The sequence below is a fragment of the Ovis aries genome, chromosome 3 (genome assembly GCF_016772045.2).
Source record: "Ovis aries strain OAR_USU_Benz2616 breed Rambouillet chromosome 3, ARS-UI_Ramb_v3.0, whole genome shotgun sequence".
NCBI lineage: Eukaryota > Metazoa > Chordata > Mammalia > Artiodactyla > Bovidae > Ovis > Ovis aries.
The window spans coordinates 5,488,463-5,496,244 of record NC_056056.1 but is presented as its reverse complement, the minus strand read 5'-3'; positions in this window follow the sequence as shown (position 1 = coordinate 5,496,244).

The following is a 7,782-nucleotide window of genomic DNA, read 5'->3' as shown; positions in this document are numbered from 1 at the left end:
CCACTGCCTTTTCCCTTTCAGTCTCCAGTAACCCCACTGACTGTCCAAGTTTCAGAGAACAGTAGCAGGCCAAGAAGAAGACACCTGTGTACAGAAGGGAGGGAGGTTTCAACTGCAGCAGAGAATAGGGCCAAATGGGAAACCTGTCCTTCTGTTTTCAGCCCAGTATCCTGTTTTACAATACAGTCATGAGTAAACTCCTCGGAACCCAGATAAGATGGTGTTGTGGGGTAAACAATATTTTTGGATGCCTTTCTTTACCATAGCTCAGAAGGTCTATTCAGAATGCGATTCATGTCCGAAGTATCACTCAGGAAAGGCCCTGTGTGGTTCTCAGAGAGGTTTGCCGTGACCTGCAAGTCCTTCTGAAGTATGGCAGATTGATTTTAGAGCAGAAGCCTCCCTTGCAAGGTTATCAGTGTGTTCTTGTTACGATGTGGGTGTTCTTGTCATGATCTATGTGTTTTCACACTGGGTTGAGGCATTCCCCTGCCGAAGGGCCATGGCACAGTCAGTCAGGAAGCTGCTTTTAGAAAGCGATTCCCATCTGGGGAATCCCCTCAGAACTACACAGCAACAGAGGGACTCATTTTACTGGACAGATTGTTAAGGAAATTTGTAAAATTTGACCTATTACGCAACATACCCACTGTGCCTACCGCCCCCAGTCTTCTGGGTTAGTAGAAAGGGCGAATCGAACAAATGAAAACTCAGTTGGCTAAAATAATGGTTGCTTATTTCTTTCCCTATCCTGCGACCCTTCCATTGGCTCTCCCCAACCTCAGATCCACTGCTTTTGGCTAACATCACTTCTCTCCCTTCGAGATTGTCACAGGGAGACCAGTGAGAATGGATGAAGGGTCATATGATCCTATGTGGCTGAAGGGAGCTATATTACACAATTGCAAAGTTTTAATCAGATTATTAGCAGGACATCCTAAGCTTGTTTCTGAAGCTTGTCACAGTAATCTGTCCTCATATGAAGATCAGATGTCGCGTGACTTACAACCAGGAGATTGTGCATACTGGAAAAGACAAATCTAACGGACCCCCCTCCAATCTAGCTGGAAGGGCCCTTGTCAGGGTCTTTTAACTAGCTCATGTGCAGCGAAACTGAAGGGTATTGATTCTTGAATTCCTATTTCTCACCTAAAAAGGACTCCTGAACCAGAATGGTATGTAGCAAGAACTGCTGACCTCAAACTCACTTTAAGACGTCGCCCTAATGAGGTAGAAATACCAACGCCAGGACCGGACAAAAAGAGACTGCTACCCCGAGATGCTGGACCTGACCTGTATGATTGTTTGTGACGTTTTCTTCTCGGTTTCTTGGACTCTTACAGATGAATCAAATGGACATGATCTTATGCAGATTTTAAATCAGATTGTTGGGTTTGTGGTCAATTGCCTGCATCCCGTACTTCTGGTTTACCACGGTGGGTTTCTCCCCTCCGAGGCTCTGATTGGATGGCTCTTAGTTTATTTTAGAAGAAAGGAATTATAGTTCTGTCTGGGCCACCATTGATATCACTAGATGGGACCCACTCACTCGGCCAGTCAAACACACCTATTCTGACCCTGGCCATAAATACGAAATTTCGCTTTAGGTTACTCAAGCTAAATCAGAACAACAAGCTAAATTTCAGTCAAAAAATGTAAATTCTGTGCTCTCGGGAGGGACCCGTCCCCAGTCGTGGGATGGATTTGTCTGGCTGAAACACCAGGCTCTTGTTGTGAGTTCTCTAAAGGCCTCCCTACGCTGGGAACAGTCGAATCATACTAACTGGCCTAATAACACTAGAAAATTAGAATGGGCACCTTGTGAAAAATGCCAGTATATCATTTCCCTCAAAGATAGTGATTGGTACGGAACAGGTTGGATCAGACAACCAGAAATGTGCTGGGTGGCGCCTGACAGGACTCAGTGGCTCTGTGGGTCCAATCTGTGGCCCTGGGTGGCTGGGAAGGTGTACTTTAGGATTCCCTTGGGCTCAGGGCCCCTTATGTACAAATTTACATGTAACTCCAGCAAATTTACCATCCATCCGAGCCTGACGAACTGAGAGATCTGTGCTCCACTGGTATGATCATTTGGCAGCTATTTTTGTGCCTTCGCTAGGATTGAAAGATGTAATTTCCCACATTGAAACCTTAACAAAATTCACTCAGAAGCCTTTAAATGATAGCAACCAGGCTATTAGCCTGCTAAATTCTGAGGTCTCTGTGATGAGGAAAGCTGTCTTACAAAATCGAATAGCCCTTGATATCCTCACGGCATCTCAAGGGGGCACCTATGCCATAATTCAAACTGAATGTTGCGTTTACACACCAGACAAATCCTCTAATGCAACACATTTAATGACTCATCTGAAAAATCAGATGGCTGCCTGAGATGATCCATATCATCTAACCTTGGTGATCTTTTGGGAAGATGGTTTGGCTCTGGAAACCCATGGCTTAAATCCCTGCTTGTAACTTTAATAACATTACTAGCTGTATTACTCACAATTTTGTTGCAGCAAAAATAGAAGTGGAATTTTTCCTGAGAACAAGGAAAGTAAAGAGAACTGTGAGCAGACTAGAGAAGAAACAAATGGGCCTGAAAGAGCTGATCACTCCTGGCTTTACTTTAACTGTTACTAATCTGTGCTCTGTATCTCTCAGAACTAACCTGCACCCACTGCCCCTAACTCCGCATGAGTTACACCCTGCACCGACCTCCCCAGCTCTGCATGTTGCATCCTGCACCGACCTCCCCTGACTCTAGGCAGATTACATCCTGTACCTGGTGCTCACCTTCCCCACGCTTCTTTGCAGATCACCGCTGTAGCTTTTTGCATTTTAGAAAGAAGGACGCAATACCATAAACCAGAGACAGACCCACATACCGGCCTACCTGATGCGAGCTCTAACCGTTTTGAAACCATGCAAGAAGAATGAAGACTCACTGCTTTGCGCTTATCACTTACCCCAGACCGTGAGCCCCATCTGTGTGATCCCCGCAGATTCCCCGTCGTAGGGGCACGGTTCTTGAGGCGCTAGCCTGCTGCGTTCTCCCTTCAGCCAGCTGAGAACTAAAGCCATCTTTCTATTTCCTCCAGACCCTGTCTCCATAATTTTTTATTTGGTGGACAGAGAAAGCCAAGATTTTGGCCAGAACTATTTTATAAGATTGTTGTCGGGTTTCCCTGGTGGCTCATTGGTTAAGAATCTGCCTGCCGATGCAGGAGACACGGGTTTGATCCCTGATCCAGGAAGATCCCACGTGCCCCAGAGCAGCTGAGCCTGTGGACCACAACTATTGAACCTGTGCTCTAGAGCCCAGGGATCACAACTGCTGAAGCCCACATGCCCTAGATCCTGTGCTTTGCAACAAGAGAAGGCACTGCATTGAAAAGCTTGTGCACCACAACCAGCAAGCAGCCCCCACTCCACAAGCAGAGAAAAGCCCGCACAAGCAGTGAAGATCCAGCACGCCAAAGATAAATAAAATTATTTTTTTAAAAAACAGAAGATTGTTGTCTCTTGCATTACACGATGTGTAACCAGGCCCCTGGCCAAATTAATGATGGCTAAACATCTTGAAGAAATAGATCACGTGTATAACATAGAATAATTATAACAGTGTGATTCTAGATATGGGAAGAAGCAACAAGGGAAATATCTCCTGGACCATAATAGGTTAGTAGATAGAGGATCCAGAGAAGCTTTAACATTAGTCACTCAGTCGTGTCTGACTCTATGACCTCATGGACTGTAGTCCGCCAGGCTCCTCTGTCCATGGGATTCTCCAGGCAAGAATATTGGAGTGGGTTGCCACTTTCTTCTCCAAGAGATCTTCCCAACTCAGGGATCAAACCTAGGTCTTTTGCATTACAGGCGGATTCTTTACCATCTGAGCCACCAGGGAAGCCCTTTGATTATCTCCCAATGAGCCTAATCCAAAAATTAACACCTGGAGTGACGCATCCATGAGAATCTTGCCTGATCCAGGATGAGCCTCCCAGCACCACAGGGGACAAAAATTGGTCATGAGATGCCTCCCAAATATTGGCCGAATTCTGGACCAAGAGGAGGAACTGAGCAGTGGAGTATTTCCCGCCATATCAGTTGACAACAAACATCACAGTCACCGGCAGTTGCAGCCGCCAGGGAAGGTGAGCTGGTGAGCCCTGAGGGAACGCAGGGAGGAAAGAACACCTGCCATCTAGCAGCCGTCAGACCACAGCCACTCCCTCCAGCGAGCCCGGAGGAAGCTCAGAATGTGAAAAACACAGGAAACCGGCCCCAGATGGCTGAGGTGCATATGAAAGGGATGATATCAAGGAGCCCAGACGCTTGCCTCCTCCCATACAGAGAAAAGCACTAAATTCCTTAATTTAGGATTATCTGGTTTTCTTTCATTCACAAAAATGCGCTTGACATTCAGACTCCCTCCCGGCCTTAAGTCCTAAAACTTTCCACCAAGTAAAGCAGAACCCTCAACTTTTAGGTTGCATGTTGTTTTTTGAGTCGACAGGGCGAAAGGATCTTTCTGAAATCACTGATGAGAAGCACCGAGTTTTAAGTTTCAGCTGCGTTTTGGGCACCTGCTCAGAAGAGAAGGCACAGGTGGGCCGTCAGCTCCTCCCCCTGGAGGCAGTGTCTGACCGCCGCTTCGGTGAAGTGTCCCCGGTTAACGGGCGCAAGGAGGCCCCCTCCCCAACTCCATCCTGTCTGCCATACCGCTCAGTCCCGCTGTCTCTTGTCTCCACGTCATACTTTTAGACAAAGTACCGAGAGGCAGCTCTGTCATGCTTTCCTCTCCAGTTCCATCAGCCCCGGGTTCCCACTCAGTCTCATGAAGCCCCTGTCCAGCGCTTCCAGGCACCGGCCGGCTCTCCAACTCCTGCTCCTTCGTTAGGAGGTGTCGCCTGCTGAGAGGAGAGCAGGGCGGATGTACCTCCTGGCCCCAGCTTCTACCATCAGTCCCTTCCTCCTCCTACCCTGGTTCTCTCCGATTTGTCTGTTCCTCACTTACATGGTGGGGTGGGGGGAGCAATCAGACTGAAATAGTTTTAGCCCCCAAACCTCCCCTATCTTCAGAATGTTTCCTGTGGGAAGACTGCTTGCGAGCTGTCGCTTCAGTTGTGTCCGACTCTTTGTGACCCCACAGGCGGTAGCCCTCCAGGCTCCTCTGTCCAGCAGATTCTCCAGGCATGAATATTGGAGTGGGTTGCCATTCCCTGGATCTTCCCGACCCAGGGATTGAACCTGCATCTGTTACGTCTCCCGCATTAGGCAGGCAAGTTCTTTACCACTAGGCGCCACCCAGGAAGCCTGGAAAGTTTGTATATTCATCCAAAACATAAAGGGTTCCATGGGTCAGATAAGTTGGGGACAAGAGTGAACAGAACAAGATTTAATAGATCTTTCTATTGAAGGACGCTGTGTGTGTCTTTAATATGCAGATTTGCTTTGTAAATCAGTAAGATGAAATAGTCCTCCATTTCCCAAACATTGTGACCGTGGAACCTTCCTTCTTGAGCCAGGTTCCTTGGAGCTCATCTTTGCTTCATCGTGGGTGTCTCTGGACAAAAGCAGAGCTTATTTACTTCCCGAGGGTTGTGTTTCCAAGACGTTCCTCTCTTGTATTTGATGATAACAGGAGTGAGAATTCATTCAGTGATTACCAGCTGCCAGGCACTGCCTGTCCTGAGTGTTTCATGGACATTTTCAGGTGTAACTTACGCCTTTCAGATACAAATGAGGCCAAGTGAAGAAGCAGTCTGCTGAGTCCCAAGCGTGGGTAGCGGTGGAGCCAGAAAGGAACCCCGGGTGGTGCTTCCTGCCTGCCCCACCCCGCAGCCCCGTGCCCTCAGCTAGGCCAGGCCATCATCACTGGCTCTCACAATCATTCTTCCTGAAGCTGGTCACTCCTTTTAGAAGAAATACCTGCCCAATTGTGCCAAGGACCCTGCCAAGCCCCTCACACGCCTATCGCGTCCACCCCACGGAATGACGACGGATGTGGACTCCAGTAAATGCTCTGCCTGTCGTGTAGTCACTTACTGGCTCCAACCTTGTACGTGATCGTCTGTCTAAGCCGCAGCCCCCAGGGAGGCGGGGTGGGGGCAGGGGCCGAGTCCGTTGAGCCCGTGTTGGCACACGCCGTCCACAGATGGGAACCTGCCAGCCGCTTTCGGAGGAAGGTGATCAGACCCTGGAGGAAGCAGCTGGCCTCACGCCCTCTGGCCGGCTAATCCCCTCCTTCCTGCGCTGTCTCTTGGGGTGGGGTGGGGGGGCTCGGTCTTTGAGGCTTTCCAGAGTCCCCCAGGAGGTCAGCCACAGACCCACCCAGGCGGCAGTGGCTCCATTGTTCAGCCCCTCCCTCTGTGCTTATAAATAGAACCCCATCCATCCCACAACCCCAGCCGGAGATTCTCCACATTGTTTGTGGCCCTGGATCGCCAGCTGCGGAGAGCACGTCTGTGCAGGCGGGTGGGGTGGGGTGGGGTGGTGTGGGGGGCTGGCCAGAGCCTCGGGCCCCGCGTTGCAGTGGGCCGCGCTCATCCTCCTTTGGGTGGTGTTCACAACCAAGCCTGCTATCGAGAAGGAAATCCTTACTGTGGCCTGCAGGTCACACATCCAGGCCCGCCTACCCCAGCCGCCCCCTCTTGCTTCACCACCTTCCTCTGCAGGCCCTTCTGTACTCTCTCTTCCTCAAACAGCCGGTGGGCCTCCCTCCCTGCTCAGGGCTCTTCCACACTCACCTCTGCTGCTGGGCCCTCCACTCACCCTGCAGGTCTCAGTTTGAATCTTTCTGCTTCCTCCACCGGCGGCCCCCACCCCACCCCGGGCTGCCTGCCCTGCTCAGATTCAACTGTGTCCCGCCCTGCTGCCATTTTGAGGCCCACATTGCAGTTACAGTCATTCGTCGGTCGAACGGGTGGATTGTTGGTTTGTCTGGTCTGTTCCATGCCTTCTCCCCCCTGCACCCCCAATTTTCAGCTCAGTGCGGGCAGAGGTCGGGTCAACCTTGTCTGTCCACAGCCCCCGATCGGGCCAGGGCGGCAGAGTCAGGAACTGTGGGCAGAAGCCACCCAGGATGACTTTCCAGAAGCAAATAGGAGTTCCTTTCCCCGCCTCCCACCCCACCTGAAGCCAGAACCCAGCAGGGGAGGACACGGCGGGGGGAGGGGGGGGCGGGGGGTTGGGGCAGGGCTGCTGTTCAGGGAGCGTGGAGCCAACTGATCACACCAGGGCCACACAGCGTCCCCCAGCTGGGGGCCTGGCTCTTGGCTCTCTGTGCAAGCTGGCTGGAGCTCCCCACAGGCGTCACTGCAGTCGCTGGGCCCGTGGTTCCCACCCTGCCCGGTGGCCCCCAGGTTCTCAGCATCGCTGGACAGTGCTTGCTTGGGGCTGGACTCGCTGTCTGTGGCCCGCGGCAGGTGACGTTGGGAAGTGTGTGGGGGCACAGGCCAGACGCAGAGAGGCCTGGGTACAAAGCTGTCCTCCTGAGACTTCCCAGCTGCAACTGGTCGTGTCCTCCGTCCAAGTTAGAAGCAGGCAGAGGCTGCACGCCTCTCGGAGCAGGTGCGCACTAGGCCGTGCCTGCACGTCACCGGGAGTCTCACCAGTGGCTTCCCAGGGAGAGGCGAGAGGCCCACGAGCTATGGCAGCCCAGCTCAAGCAGGTGAGCCCCCGTGCCCGCCCCTGTGCCCCCCACCTGGGCACAGCCTGCCACGCTTTCATCTGCTCAGTCCCTGAGGAGGGACAGGCCTCAGGCTGAAAGATACGTGG